Source organism: Heterocephalus glaber, unplaced genomic scaffold, assembly GCF_053883595.1.
Source record: "Heterocephalus glaber isolate CG9 unplaced genomic scaffold, H.glaber_assembly_v1.0 deba00001465, whole genome shotgun sequence".
Taxonomy (NCBI): Eukaryota; Metazoa; Chordata; class Mammalia; order Rodentia; family Bathyergidae; genus Heterocephalus; species Heterocephalus glaber.
The window spans coordinates 29,932,464-29,951,301 of record NW_028258312.1 but is presented as its reverse complement, the minus strand read 5'-3'; the positions used below and the strand labels follow the sequence as shown (position 1 = coordinate 29,951,301).

Here is an 18,838-nt window from a genome sequence, read left to right as displayed (position 1 = left end):
CTCCTCCCTTGAGCTCTCTGCTTCTCGGCTGCCATGATGGGAGCAGCTCTCCCTCTGCCAGGCCTCTCTGCTTATGGCCAGCTGACCATGGACTGAAATGTGAGCCAAAATAAACCTCTCCTGCCTTAATTTGGTGATTATAGATATTTTGGCCCCACAGTGAGGTAAGTGATCATGACACCTTCACTTTTAAGAGGTCTCAGAGTGGTGACACCTAAAAGTTTTGTGAACTCACTGGTCTGTGGTCTACTTCTGATGTATCTCTGGGTTGACAGTAGCCTCTCTCGCTTATGGATATTTCTTCTCGGTTGTAACCCTAGTTAGTCATCTTCTCTGAAACTTTTGCTGAGGGAGATGTGTAGATAGGAGCCTTGGCCAGAGATGATATCTCCAGGCCTCATGCCAAACCCTCGAACCTCTGTCAGAGAATGAGGTCAGACTCTTGAAGTTCACACACTGGCATTGGCTGGGGTGAAGTAGGAGAATAGAGGGAGCAGATGTAAAGCCCTGAACTTAATGGAGTGGTGGGCAGACCTGCCGAGACCTGAGAATTATTCCATTTTCTTAGTTCTAGCACAATTGGCCTAATTTTCAAAATAAACCGATTTGACAATTGTTGAACGAGCAAGTTTCTGAATTGCCTGAATTCATTACTTTCCCAAATTACTTATTTCTTTTATGCATTTGTAAAAACTTGAGGGATTGGTCATGGCATGGCTGCGTTGGCAGGGCCTGAAACGGCTGTGGGAAGTCAGAAACAATGGTCTCTGCACACGGCCCCAGGGGCTGCTTGCGGGAGGCAGACGCCAGGGGGCGCCGCTGTCTCTCATCAGGCTGAGCCCAGCCAGAGTGGGACTGGGGTTGGGGGAGGGAGAAGAGCCGCCCTGCAGAGACCACATTGCTCATTATTCAGCTCTTGCTTTCAGAGCAGTTCTTACGTGTGATCCTCTGGTTTGTAAAGATCAGCTCACCGGGGAGTCTCTGGCTTGGTGGCCTTACAAGTCTCCCGTTCTCAGCGATGTCGTTCACGTAGCCCTTCACTTCTCCTCTTGTTCTCGTTTTGGGGCAACGCCATGCCCTTCTGGGGAGCAAGCGGAGCCGGTTAGCTGCCCCCTTCGTTTCTTGCTGACCACTTACAGCTTATGAGTCTCACTTTCCACGGCAACAGACTATCCGAAGGCCATTTCCTTCCAGGGGTCACAGTACCAGCTCCTCAGGCACTGTTGTTTAAAACTGTTTTCTGACCCAGTTGTGGTGCCTGCCTGTCATCCCAGTTACTCAGGAGGCTGAGACAGGAGGATCACAGGTTTGAGCTCAGCCTGGGCTACATAGTGAGACCCCGTCTCAGAAGAATTCTTGTTTTCTATAAATGAGCACAGTCTTATGTCTTTAGAAAACAGAAGCAGCATAAAACCAAAATTTTTGCAAACTCACTGTGACATCCTCTGTGTATTAAGCACTTTATAAATATTTTAAAGATTTAAATATTTTGAAGATATTTAAATCTTATGATGGTTAGGCTTGATTGTCAGTTTGGTTGGCTTGGGAGCTACCTAGGGGATTAGTAAAGCACACTCCAGGCCTGTCTGGGTGGGTCATAGAGATGTGACCTGGCGGACTGTATCTGGTCTCTGGCCTCTTCCTCTCCAGTGTGGTTCCCTCGCTGAGATTCCTGGTTGCCATGAACTAAGCAGCTTTATTATGCCGCACTCTTCTGCTATGATGTTTCTATCTTGGAGCCAGCTTAGCACGGACTGAATCCTCTGAAACCATGAGACAAATAAATCTCTCTTCCTTTAAATTGTGGGTATCAGGTGTTGTGTCCCAGTGACAAGGCAGGTGACTAACACATCCTTCTATCGACTGCATACTTGTGTCAGAAAAACTGGCTTGCTTTTACACCAAGATCACAGTACTGGATCTGATGTTGCAAAAGAAATATTATCTATTGTTGTTCCAGCTGACTCATTTCTTTCTAAGTTGAGTTCAAATAAGGAAGCAAACCAAAAGAAAGGCTTCCTGTTCTTTTTCCTCTCCCCTTAATCCTTTGATTGAAAAGCTCTCTGAGGCCATGAACCATTGGGATACAACACCCCATTGCTCAGCACTTATGAGTTCATTATATGTGTGTTTGGTGCAGCAGCCACTTGTGTGACAGGGTTTCTGGGAAATCCTGTGTTCCTATGAAGGACAGGAAGCTGTCCAACTCGGGTCCAGACTGGGTGAGTCCTTCTGGCCTACTACTCTCCAGTTAGCCTGATCCATCCTTAGTCTCAAATCCGGACCACATGGAAGAAGGGAGGAAGAGCTTCATCTGCAGTGGGGATTGTGAAGAAATGAATTAGAGAGCCTGATCACGGAGCAGAACTTCAAGGCACATTGGGAGCTTGAATGAGATACGGAGATGATGCATTCGTGGACCACACCCTGCTTCAGCTAGTATGTTCTGCCTCTTTCTTTCTTTTCTTAAAAGCATATTTTATTTTTAATTGACATAGTAATTGCACATCCTTGTGGTTCTGTTGTGACATTTCAGTACATGTCTACAGTTTGTAATGATTAGGCCACGGTCGGTCCATCTCCTACTACTGAGATTCAGATTTGCTCTAAGCCAGAAAAAATTACAACCTACTTGTAGAAGAATGCCCTTCTAGCACATATTCCTGAGCATGTGTTTTAACGTGTAAGTAATTTTAGTAGTTGTGTAAGAAAATCTGGGGGTGGAAAATAAAAATTACCAACTGAAACATATACACGATAAGGCTTCAGTTAACACATTTCTACCCCAAACCTGTGGGAATGGTATTTGTTTGTTGGGAAGGGTCATCTTTGCATGTCTTGCAAAGTTTGATGTTTCTTATTGTTTCTGAGTCCTTTCTATTTAAATGTATATATTAAAAACTTGGCTCTTGGTGTTTCTTCAGCTCCCCAGTGAACTGAAAAAGCAGAAGTAGATGTCAGCTGTTAGAACTGAGTCCCTGACTCCCCGTGGCACCCTTCTGTCTGCAAGTGTGGCTGCTGCTTTCTCCACAAGGCCCCCAAGAAACAGGTTCAGGCCAGGGGCAGCACACAGAGCAGAAAAAGAAGGAAGAGATTATTGAAGAGAAAACGTTCTGTCTAAAGAATAAGAAAAGAGAAAAGCAACAAGTTTGTCAAGGCTGTCACTCATCAAGTTAAATTTGGTCAACAAAACCCATGTCAGGGAGCACGAAGTGAAGCTGAAAAGAAGTTGAAGAAAGATGACAAGAAGAGAGAATTGCAGGAGCGGAATGAGCTGTTCAAACCTGTAGTCACTGCTCAAAAACTAAGTAAAGGTTCAGGTCCCAAGTCCGTGGTGTGTGTCTTCAGGCAAGGACAGTGTACTAAAGGGGCAAAGTGCAAGCTCTCTCAGGACCTGACTTTGGAGCGGAAATGTGAAAACCAAAATGTTACATTGATGCAGAGATGAAAACCTTGAAAAAGACACAATGAATAATTGAGATGAGAAAAAGCTCAAAGAAGTGGGGAACAAAGGAAAGAAAAAAAACAACAAAAACTCAGTCTGCAAGCATTTCCTTGAAGCTACTGACAATAACAAGTATGGCTGGTTCTGGGTGTGTGCCGGAGGGCTGATAACTGTATCATCACGCGCGTCCTCCTGGATTTGTGTTAAAAAAAGATAAAGAAGATGAAATTTCCCTGCAAGATCTCATTGAAAGAGAGCGTTCTGCCTAGGTCTAAATGTTGCCTAACTCACTCTAGGATCTTTTCTTGCATGGAGGAAAAGGAAAAGACAAGAAAAGTTTGATAAACTTGAACAAGACAGGGCAAAGGAAAGCTGACTGCAAAGCAGTGAAGGCGCTGGTGATGGGTGATGGGAGCTGTTTGAATTCCGTCCTGAACTGGCCATTGATGACCGTGAGATGGTCCTCGCTCCACTCAGGGAGCCGGGAGTGATAGGGCTGATGATTCTGTGAGCATAAATGACAGAGGCTGAACCCCATGCATCCCAGGAGATGTAGATGAGACAGGCATGACTGTAGCCAGCCTCGAAAGGTCCAGCACACACGCTTCAGATAAAAACGAAAACTAACTCAGCAAAGCTTCTAGGGCCGGGCTGAAAACGGTGAACGAAGTGACTTTGGAGGAGGACGATGAGGTGGAGGGACCGGAAAACGGAGCCACGGGGCTCTTGCTGTTGACAAAAATCTTTTTTGTCTGGATGAATTAGAATTAAGCGTACTTGATTTAGGAGAATGACACCACGCAAGTCCAACAGAAGATTAAGACAGCTCAGCATGAGTTGAAACTGACCGTATTCATTTTGTTCACCTAGAATTAGCAGGCTGTTCGTGTCCCTTGCTGGTTTTGGAGGGCCTGCTCTCCTCTAAAAATGGAGTACTCTCTTCGAGTCTTCTTTTCTGATTTGGCTGCACCTCATAGTAAGTTCATAGTAGTTTGTGATAAATTGAAAATATGAAGGTCATTGCAGAAAATGATGGTTGTAACTGTCCAGATAGGAAGTGGAACTGCTTTTCCACCTTTTGGTTTTCACTGGGCGTGTGTCAATATCAACAACATAGATTTACACCTAAAATACCCTTCATCTGATGTGGTTGTCAGTGAGTGATTTCCTTTCCTTTCCTTTGTGTTTGTACAGTTTAGAGCCTGCGTAGAAGGTGAGTGCTGTGCTGTGCACAGGAAACTGCACATGCAGACTCAGTGCTGTGTATCTTTAGACAATCCCATGAACATTTGAAGTGGAACATGAACCCAACGGGATCAGCTACAGTGCCCTGTGTTTTCCCTATTCTTTTTTGCCAATAAAGTTGTAAATAAAGATCATCATACAGTAAAATATATATATATATATAAAAGATTGAGTCTCTGGGGAGAGTCGGTCTCCGTGACCCTGAAGAACACTTTCTGGGAGGAAGAGTGTGTCCAGACCCCCTTTGTCTGGGGGACACGAAGCACAAGTGGATGTCCAGTGGAGCCCATGAAACACGTGAAGAGCTAAGGATGCTTTGAAGGACAGGGAGGTTTGGTCTGGAAAACCCAGGTAAACCAATGGAAAAGGGCTGGAAGAGCCCAGCGTGGACAAAGGCTGCCAAAGGCACTTCCTGCAAATAGAATCATAACAGAGAAAGAAAAGGAGAGCACATGGAGAAGCAGATAGCTCCAGTCTTCTCTTGTTGCAAATTCTGAATGTTTCCTTCGTGGTGGGAACTGTATTGCGGTTCGTCCTCTTGTCCTAAAAACTTCCCTTCTCCCTTCTTTCAGAACAGAGCGAGTTCCCAAGCGAGTCCACTAGAGGTCGCTAGAGAACCACTGACCAATGTCTGAAGCTTTACGCCCTGTAGGTATCAACCACACAGGAGGTGGAGATGTTGATTGTTCCAATAGGAATCCTCACACGGGCACAGGAGATTCAAGGCCAGAATCTTAACTTTCCAGAGACTAAGAAGCCTGTATAGTCACTTCAGCAGGTGGCTGTCTGCTTAGTGCCAAGCTAGTGCGGATCACCACCCCGCAAGTGTGTCCTGGCTGCAGTGATGGTAAACCCCACCATCTCGGTGAGTAGCACAGCTGCTCTACCAACAAGCCACGTATTCCTGGGGGAAGGCACACCCTCATCTAAGTTCTTTATGCCCCAGTATGAGTTGCTCTGTTGGATCTTCTCCACTGTTTTCCGTTCTTTCCTTTTCTCGTTTTCTTTCCCTCCTCTTCCCTCCCCTTCCCTTTCTGTCGTTGCTCTCCTATACTGTGGGTTGAACTCAGGTGAACTCAGGGCCTTTGCACTGAGCTACATCCCAGCCCTTTATACTTTTCATTTTGAGACAGGGTCCTGCTTAGGCACTAAGCTGCCTAGGCTGGGCTGGAGCTTCTTACCCTCCTAGCTCAGCCTCCCGTAGTGCCGGGGTTGAAGGTGCATCGGGATTTCTAGGGACAGGTCAGGGTCAGTGAGGAGGATCGGGGAGGGTGCCTGGGACAGGGCTGAAGAGATTGTGCGTCGCGTCACTGCGCCGCAGAGGGTGACCTGGGCCCTCCTCCGCCTTCCTGGCCCCGGGAAGAGCTGCAGACTGCGACCTGGCCCTGAGGTCGAGAGAGCAAACTTGCCCTCCAGTTCGAGAGGGCGGGTTGGCTTCCGGAGTTCCCTGGGATGGGACACTATCGCCGCCACTGCAGTCCTCATTCGGTTCTCTTCCTGATGACCAGCACGGTGACCCTTCAGGGCGTGGTCAACATTTTGTTAGTGCCAGCGATGACAGCTGTGCTTTGCGACATTCTATTATTTGGAATATCCTGTAATTATTTGTAATGCACTATTGATGAAATCCAGGGAGCAATAAAACCTTCTCTTAATGTTTGGGTGATTAGCTGTGGGAAATTTTTCTTTGATGATCGCTTATTTGTATTTCAAGAATTTTGTCGTTATTTCTAGACGTACTCCGCTGTATCTTAATTGCTCCTACATTTATCCACCCATCAAGCATTTATTGAGAGCGTATTAATTTCTATTTGCCTTGAAGGCTCTAAGGAAGGCAAAGATGAATTAGAATGGGGCAGGGCTCGAAAAGAAATTCATTAACCAGTGGGGGAGACAGACGTGAAAATGCACAAGAAGCAGGGGCGTGCAAGGTGCTTGGGGCCAAAACAAAAAGCGTGCCTACAGTAGGGAAGTTCTTCCTCGCAGTTTGCTTGAAAGCAGCTGTCTGTTCTTCTTTATTGTTTTTGCTTTTTTAACCAGGGAAGAGTAGGCCTCCCAGAACTCACCTGAATGTCTTTGGCATATTTTTAAAGTCGCTCCTCGCTGTTGTAAAAGGCACCAACAGGGGGCCCTGGGGTAGAGCGTGAGAAGCAGGGAGGCCACAGCCTGCAATGTGACCCCCAGGGCTTCCTGGAGCTGCCGGGGTCGGTGTCTGCAGGAGCGCAGGAGGCCCCCTTCTGAAGGGGCTCTTGTGCATGCACAGTGTTTACTTCCGCAGTTTTCCAAGGAATGAGACCATCTCTCTGCATCCTGGCTGTGTCTGAAGACTTCCGTGTAACGACAGAGAGTGAGTGGCTGGAAGAGTGGGGAGCGGAATCTCGCTGCCTTCGGGCCCAGGGCTCCCAGCACAGTTTCTGCAATACCTTGTGTTTCCTTTCCTGCCCAAGCAGCATTTGCAGTGAGTTCTCGCCCTGGATAATGGAGAGCGCAGAGCTCATCCGTAAAGACTGATCCAGGTGACGTTCACCTTGAGGCTGGCATGGGTTTGTCTGAATGCCAGGCCAGCGTCTTCCCCTGGAGAATCATGTTTATTCTTACTTCAATCAAATCAGCCATCATTCTGTGTTTTCTTTGCTCTGATAGTCCTCCTGGAAAAAAAATGTATTTTTCAAACCTCTGAGTCACAAAGCAAGGCAACAGGAAACTGATCCTAAGACCAGGGAGTAAATATAGCAGTTGTGTTCTGATGTCTATTATGCAGTTTGGTGTAGACCAAACTTAATGCATAATCAAACATATATGAAGGCTACAAGTAGGAAATCCACCCGTGGAGAATTGAAAAGGAATTAGAAGGATTTCTAAATCCAAGGTCTAACTTAGTTTCAAAGCAACAATGTATGAAGCATGCTCAAAATACATTGAATGTTTAAAATTTAAAAGTTATGACATTAAAAGACATTACCATTAATCCACCTCAATACACGTTTCTTACTTGGAACACATTTATCCCATGGTTCCTGCCACTTTCTGCAGCAGTTCTGGGAGTCCTCTTTCCTGAGGGTCTTCAGTTGTGCTGTCCTAGCTGCCTCAGTGTCCCTAATTGATTTGAAACATTGATTTTTCATGATCATTTTGACTTTGGGGAAGAACCAGAAATCACATGGCACCAGATCTAGTGAATAAGGTGGGCAAGGAGACATAGTCATGTTTTTGTGAGCTGCCTTTCCATTGGATGGCACTGTATTTTTGATCACGCCTTGTAAAGACACTCATGAAAGAAGAATTCCAGACTGTTCTGGACATTGGCAAGCATGATGGGATAATGTGTTTGAAGCTAGGAGGAGGATTCTGAGAGAGATTAAAGCAATTCATCTTTTACTGTGATGATTTTTAAAATTTAAGCATTCACCATACATTTTGATGACCCCATGTGTGGCTGTCCACATTCTGGAAACCGTGGCCTAGGACTGCACGAGGCCTGACCAGCCTTTGCATTTTGGTCCCTCATCTTGGTCTGTGGCTCCTGCTCCGCTCATGTTGCCTGGATCCAGAATGGCGGAGCCAGCTTCTGCTTGGCATTGGAAGTGACGACACTCTCCTGCTGTCCTCGGCCAGTGACTTGGGCTGGTGACAGGGCTGGGAACACAGGGCCTCTTGTCTCGGGCCTCACTCTGGGAAGAACCTATAAGTCTGACTTCTGAAGGAGGTGTGCATACGGATTTAAAATTCCTCTTGGGACAAAAGCATTCATTTTCTAAATGTAAACATGAAAAATACCATATATTTTGTCACAGTATTTTGCCACCTATCCAATGTTGAGATGCTATAAAATTGGCTCAAACCTCTAGCAGCCTCTGAGAGGCCCTAGATTTACCACCAAATAGCAGCCAGCTTTTGAGTTTCCTGGGCTTCCGTCTGGTGCCAGTGATCAGCTGGTCCCTCTGTTCCTAGATCCCAAGATCAGATTAGATTCGTTACAGCTACTGATCCTTCTTGTATGAGTACTTCAAAGTGGGGTTTTCAGCACCAGGTTTCACACTTTGCAGGCTCATAGGACCTTGACTTAATATTAATATTTTACCAGTTGAAAAGGTCACCCTGGTTGGTGACATTTCTAACTATTTAAGTTGGGAGGCAAGAGGAGTGAGGGTGAAATTCCCAGGTGCATCCGGGAAATTGGAAACGGATCTCCTAGTATCTGTTACAACTGCTGGGGAAAAAGGAGTAGATGTGAGAGTGAGCATTAGGGCCGCGTGTGTGCACGCGCTCGCACGCGTGTGTGTGTGTGTGTGTCTGTCTCTCTGTCTGCCTGCCTGCCTGTCTGTCTTTGTGCACTTGGTCCACTAACCCTCAACAGGCCTGTGTGGTTGGGGCGAATGTCAACACAAATGGAACCAGCCCAGCTGGGGGCCTCCAATTGCAAAATAGTCTTTGCTTTGTCCTTCTCTGGACTGAAAGTCCTGCCAATGTATCTAAGCAGTATCTGGGGCCTGTTTCCATTTAGATTTGGTGACTTCGGTGTCTTCAGCTTCCCAGAAGAGATGTGCAGTTGTGCTAGCAGGGAAACCACAGTGTAACCTTTGTGTGCTTATGTATTCTTTGATTCCTTCAGATATCTGTGTTTATACACTGCAAGGTCTTCCATGCTTAATTTTATTGTGCCTGTATTTTTTTTTTTTTTTTACTTTTTCTCACTATAAAATAATATATGTTTTTTGAAGAAAATTTGGAAATTATAGAAATGCCTAAATATAGAAGCTAAAACATGTCATCGAAATAAGCACTATTACTTTAAGCTGACTTCATTCTAAAAAATTTTATTAATTTTTGTTAAGTCTTTATTAATTTCCATGCATGAAAATTGTCTCATGGAACATAGTAACATAAACATAGTTTTATGCTTCATCATCTAAACTTATTTACTGTAACCCTAAAATACTATGGGGACCTGTTGAAATAACAGATCCAGAATAAAATAAAATCCAAAAGTCATGTGCTATGTGTTTTGAATCTTCTGTTCTCTGTTTAAAAATGAACAGCAGAAAAAAAAGAACAGCGACAGTTAATATGCCTTGCTTCCTTGGCATCAGCCATTGCGTTATACTCTCTAGACATGCAAATGCCTTACCTCTGCCACCCGTTTTAATAGCTGTAACAACCTTGCCGTATCTAGACCTTCCCCAAATCCTCCTGCGCACCTAGGGGGCGCTTTGGAAGGTGATTGGCCGGTGGGCGCATAATCTGCACTGTCTGGAGGAGGCGGCCACGGGGTTGTGGCCGGGCTGGGTCCATCCCCCAGCTCCGGCCCCCACTGCTTCCGGTCTCCCACACGGGGAGCAGCGCTGCTCCGCCAGGCCCCATGCCCCGCACCCGGCAGCTAAGGAGTGAACCCCTCTAAGCCGGAGCCAACGAACCTTTCTTCCCCTGATTTGTTTCTGTTGGCTCTTTTGCCCCCACAGTGAGGGATAGCTAAGACAACGAGGCATGGTGAGCATTAAAGTGTCAAGGGAGTCCGGGGCTGGAGCCCAGCTCACAGGCCACCCGAGGCTGCGCTCCAGGAGGGGCCACTCGCGCCCTAACGCGAGGCCTGGCCCCGGCCCTCGGTGTCCTCCTCCCGGAGTGGACTGCACTTAGTTCCCTGGAGTCAGCCGGGCACCCTGGGCACAACCCAGGTGACCCCGGGGCTCGCTGGGGTGCGCACGCGAGCTCACGTCCGAGGGTGCGGGGCTCCTCCCGCGGCGTCAGGGACCCTCCTCTGTGGCTTGGGATTCTGAGCCTGCCACCTCGCAAGCCGTGCGCAGTTTTCGAGCCTCGCCGTGCATCTTGTCTTGATCAATGGGCTGGGCCGGCTGAGAGGGAGCTGGGCGGTCTCCCTGTGCTCGGGAGGACCTGCAGGGCCAGCGGGAGGGGCGGCCACGGGGCGGGGTGGCAGAGGAGGTCCGAACCCTTGCCTAGTCGGCAGCCACGCGGGCCCAGACGGAGGAGCCCAGGACGAGAGCCACGCAGGGCCCCCGAGGGTTCTGCTGCTCCAGTTTTGTACTCACGAAGTTTACTGGCACGGTTTAGGTGCACATTGTGAGCACGCTCATCGTGGGGAGTCGCCCCAGTTTTCCGGCTTTGTGACCTTGGTCGACCTCTATCCCCTCTCAGGCCCGCCTTTCCCGCCCTGCTGTGTTTACTCCCCTGGTCTCCTGCTAGGTTCAGCTGTGACGTTGTCTCCAAAGCTCCGGGCCCAGCTGCGCAGAAGGAAGAGAGCTGGTCAGGGGACAGGAGGCCAGGATGGACCTGCTGTCTCTGCTCTCTCACCAGCTCTCAGACCCAGGGCAAGACCAAGAGGTGCCAGGACTTCCAGGTGCCTCAGCGTACGGTGGTCCTGCGCGTGCTCACGTGTGTGTGTGCTTTTCTGTGTGCCTGTGAGTGTGTGCGTGTGCATGTGTGTTCAGCCAGCAATTGCAAATGTCGGCCCATGCTGTGAGCTTTGCCCTCGTATGTGCTTCATTTGGCCAACCCAGTATTGGCAGAGTTTCCCATGGGTCCCTGTTTTCTCACACCTAGGGTTTTGATGCCTCATATGTGGTCACCCACAGCACTGAGGTTGGGAACCTGTGAATTTACGCTGCGTCTGCCTGCACTTTCTTAGATCTTGGTACAAATGAAAAAGAAAAACAAAAGCCCTCACCCTCACCCGAGTGTGAAGCTGCAGTCCACTTCCCTGAGACAGTGTTTCATTTTGATTTCCCCACGAAGGGGCACATTCTTCACCGAGAATGGATATTGAAATTCCAGGCACTCCGGCATTCACACTGACTCTGACTTTAAGGATTTTCATGTTTTGATTTCTTTTGTTTTGTGTCGGGGATGGGAGGGACAGGGGAAACACAGGTGCATGCCCGGAGACCAAAGGCCTGGATGACGGATGGCCGCAGGATGTCCTGACGAATTGGTGGTCAGTGTTGTTTGTCTGGCGAAGCTTGTGTGATAGAAGGAGTGTCAGCAGCTGCCTGAAGTCTCGTTCTTCAGGGCCCGGCCTCCGGGTGGAATTAGGGGTTTGAGTGACATGCCTGTCCTGCTTAATTGGAGCCATTGCTCCAACGCTTGGGCGCGGCTGGCGGTTCCATATCACGGGAGAATTTACTATGTCTCACGAGCCTGATTCCAGTACTGAAAGTGACTGGCCTTCCTTTCTCCCTATTAGGAAGCTGCCAGAGGCCTCACACCCAAGAACAGAAGTGAGTCCTGGCTTCAGATTCATGGGTGGCTGTAAAAGACTTCCAGCCCCGTTCCTTCCTTGTCTCCCTCAATCTCCTGGTCTTCTGTTTTCTCAGGTTTTATTTTGCTCTTGCTTCCTTCAATCCCAGGGCAGTTTCACCACGCCCGCCGCAGGGAGGGGAACTTCGGGCCAGCTGTGTCCTCTCTGACTATGCACAACTCGCCTGGACACTTCCAGGGCGCAGCAGGCTCAGCGCACCCTGCCACATGAGGGTTTTTTCATCTCTCAGCCTCCCTCAGCCTTGTTGCTGCTGAGGGGCCGTGGCTTCTCACACAGATGAAGTCTCAGAGCCCCCTTCCGACAGGTGTCAGGTGGAGGGGCGGCGGGGAGGTAGCGGGACACTGCCTGGGGCTCCTGTCCGACTGCTGGTTCTGGGCCATCAGCACAGCGTTCGCATCTGTGGTGCACGGGTCTTTCTGCTGGACTTCAGTCTTCCCACTGTGTCCCGTGTTTTTCTCTGTAGTTCCGTAGACTTTTAAGAGGCAGAGAGAGCTTCTTAGGCTTGTGGCGTCTGAACCTGTTTGATTCCTGCATCCCCTTCCGTCTCACTGTAGGGCAGGGCTTCATCTGTTGTTGGTGATGGGAAGGGGCTGGTGACATTTATGGAAAGAATGTAGCCCGAGGACTGGATAATTCAAGCAATACCCTGGACTCGGTCTTAGAGCTTGGAAATTATGTGATCCTTGAAAAGAACTTAAATTTGAGAGATTTACATTACTGTAAATTTGGAGCATGAAGAGATTTTATTAAATTTATATATCATACTATTTCAAATTTGCACAGAGTCTAACAGTAGAATATTCTACTTGGGCTTATGTCTGCTAACTCCTGTATTCTTTAAAAGTGTAATATAATTCTTCAGGGGATGTATCCTAGGTCTTCCTTGGAGAAATATGGGTCTAAATCTTTTGTAAGCAAGAGGGTGAGCCAACGGGCCCTGGAAAGTGTTTTGAAAGAAATGTTGGGATTGTTACTACTGTCTTTATGTGTAGTAGCTTGGAAATGCCTCAGAAACAAGTGATTTTCACTGAATGCAGTGAAAATTTGTTTAGCATCTCCCACGGGCTGGGCGGAATACTAGATATCAAGCAGGATTGAAATCAGTGAACTGCATCTCAGGGATACAAGGATATTAAACTAAACCTGCCCCTGTGTGATTCAACGTCACATTTTTTATCTTATTCTCTGTCTTTCAATCTTACTCTTCTAGGAGATGAATGTAATATTGCCATCTGATGTGAGGAGATGTATCAGAGTATTTAGAACCTTTTGTGGAATGCCCAAGGAGGAAACACAGTGTCTTTGTGAATATTGTTTTGCTGGAGTTTTAACCATAAAGTGTTTAATTCTTGCTGTTGCAGCCCCTTGTCCCTTCTTCACTGTGTCCTCAAGCAAGTCATTGAATCTCTCTGTGCCTTCACTTTCCCGCATGTTAAAATGAAGAAAATAAAGTTCATTATCACAAATGATTAATTAAATGAGATAAGATTTGTAAAGCATTCAGAACATCTTGACATATATTCTACATGCTGTATTACTTTTGATAAATAATATCTTGTAAAAATGTCTTCATCTAATGTTTTGGTTTTAGTATATATAGTATGCTTACACAATGGCGCCTGTCCCTGATATGGGAATCTTTCAACTTCTGTTTTCCAGGATGGCAGCTCTAAAAGTTCTAGAAAGGGAAACTTAATGTGTACCGAGCACAGAACTCAATCTAGATGTCAAGCTACTCTGAGGAGAGATTCAAACCTCTGGTTATGGTACGAATGCAGAACAAAAGTCCTATCCTGTTAAGGCAGTTGTAAACTTACCGTTTAAGTGATGTTTGCACTTTCATGAATGACGAACTCCAGGATGGTATGGATGGCCCTGAAGATACATAATCTTTTCAAGTGCTTTCTAAAAGTGAAAAAAGCACAGTTAAAATTGTATTTCTTTAGTCTGTTCAGAATCAGGTTTTGTGGGAACTTTCATTTTCTGAAGCAAGCCGTGGAGCCCGTTGGTACAGCGAAATACTGGCTCCCTGACTGTGGGTTTGCTTAAAAACAAGATAGGCGCAACTAACATCATTTCCTTTCCTGATAGAGAGGGGAGACTGGAGAGGAGGGGAAATGCCACAGACGCTGTGTGTCTGGGTCCTGGGAAGACGCTTGATACTCGTGTAGGAAGTCCTGATGGGAAAGATGAAGATGTATGAGGGGTGGGAGCGCGAGGGCGGGAGCCGGGCTACCCGAGCGCTGGTCCTCACAGGGCCCTGGGGTGGGGAGGGGGTTGCGCGCGCTCCCTGTGGACTCTGTGACACCTTGGCTTTTCCACCTGGTGTTCGGGAGATCTCAACAAAGAGGAACAGTGGAGAAATCAGAAGGAATGAGAGTGTGGAGCTGGAAAGATGGGAATTCTTCATCTTGGATTCCCCTCCAGCCGCCCTGCCGGGCCAGAAGGCCTCATCTCCGGAGTGGGAAGGCAGGAAGCTTTGTCGGCTGCGACATCTGCATGAGCGCTCAGTGTGACCCAGCTGCCGCCCTGAGAACCCAGGTCTTCTTTAGCCGCTTTTTCACTAGAAGTGGGTTTAGTGTCAAGAAAGTATCAGTCCCACACTGCTCTCACATAGCCAGACTGCACCGTAGCACTGTTCAGTCCCGGCGTGGCCCTCTGGCTTTGCGGGCAGAGGTGGCTCCTCAGCTGCAGTCCTGCAAAGCCTGGACACAGAACAGCTGAGGGGTCGGCTGGCCAGGCAGGTGGTGCAGCCAGTTCTCCACATCCTCTGGAGGCTGAGGCAGGAGGATCAGTTTGAGGTTAGCCTGGGCCACTTAGGAAGAGCCTAGCTAAATAAATAGAGGGAAGGAAAGAGAAAAAAAAGAGGAGAAGAGCAAGAAAGAGAAAAGGGGAGAGGAAAGAGGATGAAAGAGATAAGAGAAAGAAGAGAGAAGAGGGAAGGGAGGAGAGAAAGGGAAGAAGAAGAGGAGCGAGGAGAGGAGAGGAAGAGGAAGGAAGGTGGCGGCAGGAAAGGGGGCTGGGGCCTGACCTGGCTGGCTTCAGATATTCAAAGGACTGTCAGGTGGAGCAGAGGCTCCATTTCTGGATCCCCAAGAAGACAGAATTGGGGCTGAAAGCTACAAAACACAAAGCTTGGGGAGATGGGTGTTCTTTAAACAATGGAGATGTCAGATGAGAACATAATTTGTGCATTGTTGGATGAATTCAAGGAGGAGGGACTGGGTCTCTGTCTAGGGAAGTAGTGGGTGCCCTATATCAGGAAGGGCAGAAGCAAGAGGTAAGGCGCGAACACGCTTCTCCTCGAGTGCCAGCATGTTGGTGACTGAGAGCTTGGCACTCGGTTTTATGTCTCCCTGCCCCCGCTCTCCCATGTGTAATGCACAAAAGAATAGTGCCTTTCTCCTGTGGGAGCTGTGAGGGTTTAATCCGTGTGGCACGCCCACATCCCCTGGCACCCAGTGCATGCTCAGTAAATACCAGCTGTGGCTGTTACTTCTCTTGATGTGAGCGAGGGCTGGTGCAGATGCTGGCCTTTCCAAGCCCTACACACTGCATTTCTGACCAGGATGTGTACTGTGTAAGTGTCAAGGAGGACAAATGCATTTAGGGTCTACCCCTAAAGGGACCTCAGTTGCAACCCTCTACCCCTCAGCTCTCCTTTTCAGCGTCCTTAGGGCACATCTGGGGCACAAACGTCAGTCTTCTTTCTTTCAAATACATATCACTGAAATCAGAATGGCAGGGGCCTTGGGAGCATCCATTCTGAGGATCCACCGGTGTACTTTGTTCATTTTCTTGGGAAATAGTGACAATGTTATGCAGAAAACCAGAGAAGGATATGCCTAAATTAAAATTGTATTCGTGATTTTTATGGGTACCAGCTTGTTTTATTTATTTATTTTTGGTACTGGGGATCGAACTCGGATCCTTGTGCTTGCGAGGCAGGTGGCGAAACCACTGAGCTAAATCCCCGGCCCCTCCAATTTGTTACAGTTCCTGCGTATTGTATTAATATAATGTGAGCACCGTAAGTGCTGGAATAATCATGCAATTTAAAAGAATTAGTCGTTGTTAAGGAAGAAAAGGCAAATGCAGTGGGACGTAACTATGCACTCTGCTTTTGTCCAGCTTGCTGGTTGGATCCTGCCAGTTTGCCCACAGAACACCCGTGTCACACTTGTCGGGAGATAAAACCATTTCCAGGAGTCCAGGTTCCCTTGCTCCTTTCCCCACAGCTACCTCCGTGCCTGAACACACAGCAGCACGGCACTAGAGGGCGCCAGAGGGCCTTCTCGGACCATTACTGTACAGCTGGGAGGAACAGAACTCTTCAGTTTGGACTCCTTTAGCTGAAGCTGTGGTTTCTGATTTAACCTGGGAACACTTGGAGTCTGCGACCTCTTGCTAATTCACCACCACCCAGCCCTGGTTATCGGCAGGGTCGTTTCTCCGAGTGATCGCAAGCTTCAGATCTTTCTGCTCCTGTCTGAAACCAGGGTCGTCCGCTGAGCTAGACAGGCAGCGTGCTGAGTCTGGGAATCCAGAGAGGTGGGGAGTTTGGTTTCAGCATTCGTGCTCTCTTGGCCTTCAGCAAGAAGCCCCAAATCTCAGATTTCTCATCTGTAAGATGGAGATTAAGGAATACTTGAAGGCCACTTTGAAGTCTTTGAAGTCCTTTTTCCTCTTTTCTTCCCCTCAACCCTCCCTTGCTTCCTTCCTGATTAAACCAAAGGAGAACGTGGGATACCCCAAGACCGTGTTAGGAGCGGGTCTGCTGTGAGCTTGCAGTGCTGAAGGTTGGCAGAGCACCCTGCACATTGTAGACTTGGAGGCTGAGCACTGGCGTTTGAGTGGACACCTAACGACTGATGTGTAAACTGTGCCATAGCATGGATCCAGTGCTGAGCCAGGGGTCAGGATTTCATTCTCTCATCATCAGTTAGACCACAGGCTACCCCTGGATGAGACCTGAAAGGTGACACTTGAGTCAGGAGGCAATGCCCCAGTGAAGGGAGCAGATGAGATGCATGAAGTGTGATTGGCCAATATAGTCAGTGTTCAATTAAAAACATTACTACAGTGAAAAACACATTACCTTGAATCCCGCTTGCTTTAGCACACTCATCCCATCATTGTTTCCACTTTCCACAGTAGCTCTAGAAGTCCCCTTTCCTGAGTACCTTTAGTTGTGCTTTCCTGGCTGCTTTGATGTCCCAAATCAATTCAAAGCATTTGTCTTTCATGGCCATTTTGACTTTGGGGAAGAACCAGAAGTCACATGGTGCCAGATCTTGTGCATAAGGTGGATGAAGTTGCGGTGTCTTGTTTTCGTGAGCCAGTCTTTCCATTGCATGGCACTGGGCAGCAGGATCACCATAGTTCTGACAATAGCTTGTAAAAAAACCTATTGAAAGAGGACTTCCAGAACTGCTTCAGAAAGTGGCAAGGACAATGGGATAAGTGTTCAAAGTGTGTGTGTAGGGGGGGATTCTGAGGGAGATTCATGGCAATGTCTTATCCTGTACTATTTACATTTTAAAATTTAAATACCCATTGTCCTGTTTGATCTGCTGTTCTATGTAGCCAGTGGTGTCCTGAAGCTGGGTCACCACATCACAGAGCATACTGTGCATATTTCTCCTCAGCTCCCCACTCAGTGTCCTTACCCTGATAGCTTGGATTTGGCCATGATGGGAGCATTTGCATCATGAAAGTCTATGAAAGCTACTAATCTGTGAAAGAGATCTGGGCCTTCGCAGCTCCTCAGCGAGCCGGTGGCTAAACACTCCCCAGGACACCCTTACCCAGCACCCTGTTCAGCCTGACATGGTGCCCTGGCTGGTGAAGAGCATGTGAACAGGGCACCAAGTACATCTGTGTTGGAGACTTACAGAAGATCTGTCCACAAATGGCTTTGTCAGTTGGCAAACCATTCCTTCAGGGTTGGCCTTTCTAGCCTCATTCAAAATATGCACAACATTGAGATGCGTAGAATGAATCACTCACATTTCTCCAGGCGAAACTGATTATGTGTTTTTAAGTTCAGGAGAATGGTAGAGAAAAGGTGAGGTACTGAGGAAGGAGCCTGTAAATGAAATTATCTACAGGAAGAGATTAGGAAGGGCTGTGTTGTTTCACTCGGGGAACAGAATACCAAATAATTAATTCACTGTAATAGTTTTTGGGAGATGTTTTTTGAATTTATAATTTAAAATATTGCACTTCACTGAGATGATGAAGGGTCAGTCCCCTCCCACCCCCTGCCAAACACACACCAGGGCCTTGTTAATGTTCAGCAAATGTTTTACCAGTGGGTATTGGGGCTTAAACTTTTTATTATGGAAAATTTGGTGCATTTTCAAATATATACAAAATTATATCTATAGATATAGCTGATGAACACTGTAAGCCCTCATAGATTCATCACTCAGATTTGATAGTTATTACATTCTGGCCCGTCTCATTTTACTTATACCCTTGTTCACATCCTGGGAGGATAGAAGAAGTATCGAAGGGTTCGTTAGTTGAAAAGAGATTGAATGTGGTCTGGAGAGAAGTCAGGTATGAGGACTTCTCCAAGGGTCGGGGCAGGCTTTTGACTGACTATAGTCGCGACCGCTAATGGACCACTTTCCCTAACTGGTTAGGATCTAGTAGGAATCATCAGAAGACATATGAAACACATCATTACAGGGGACCTGTATTCTGATTAACTCTATAAATTTTGTTACCAGCTCCTCCTAAAATGAAGAACCAGGGATGGAAAGAAAGGAAGAGTTACAGGGTATAAAAGGAATTTAGTATTTCTTTGCTCTCTACATGCTGATTATGTAAGTCAATTTTCCATTACTATATCAAATACCTGTGATAATTAA

At 47.3% G+C, this 18,838-nt stretch overlaps 1 pseudogene; it reads left to right on the top strand.

Moving 5' to 3' along the window:
- Window positions 1-2,985: 2,985 nt before the first annotated feature.
- LOC147826624 (zinc finger CCCH domain-containing protein 15 pseudogene) lies at window positions 2,986-10,138 on the top strand (annotated as a pseudogene).
- The last annotated feature ends 8,700 nt before the right edge of the window (window positions 10,139-18,838 follow it).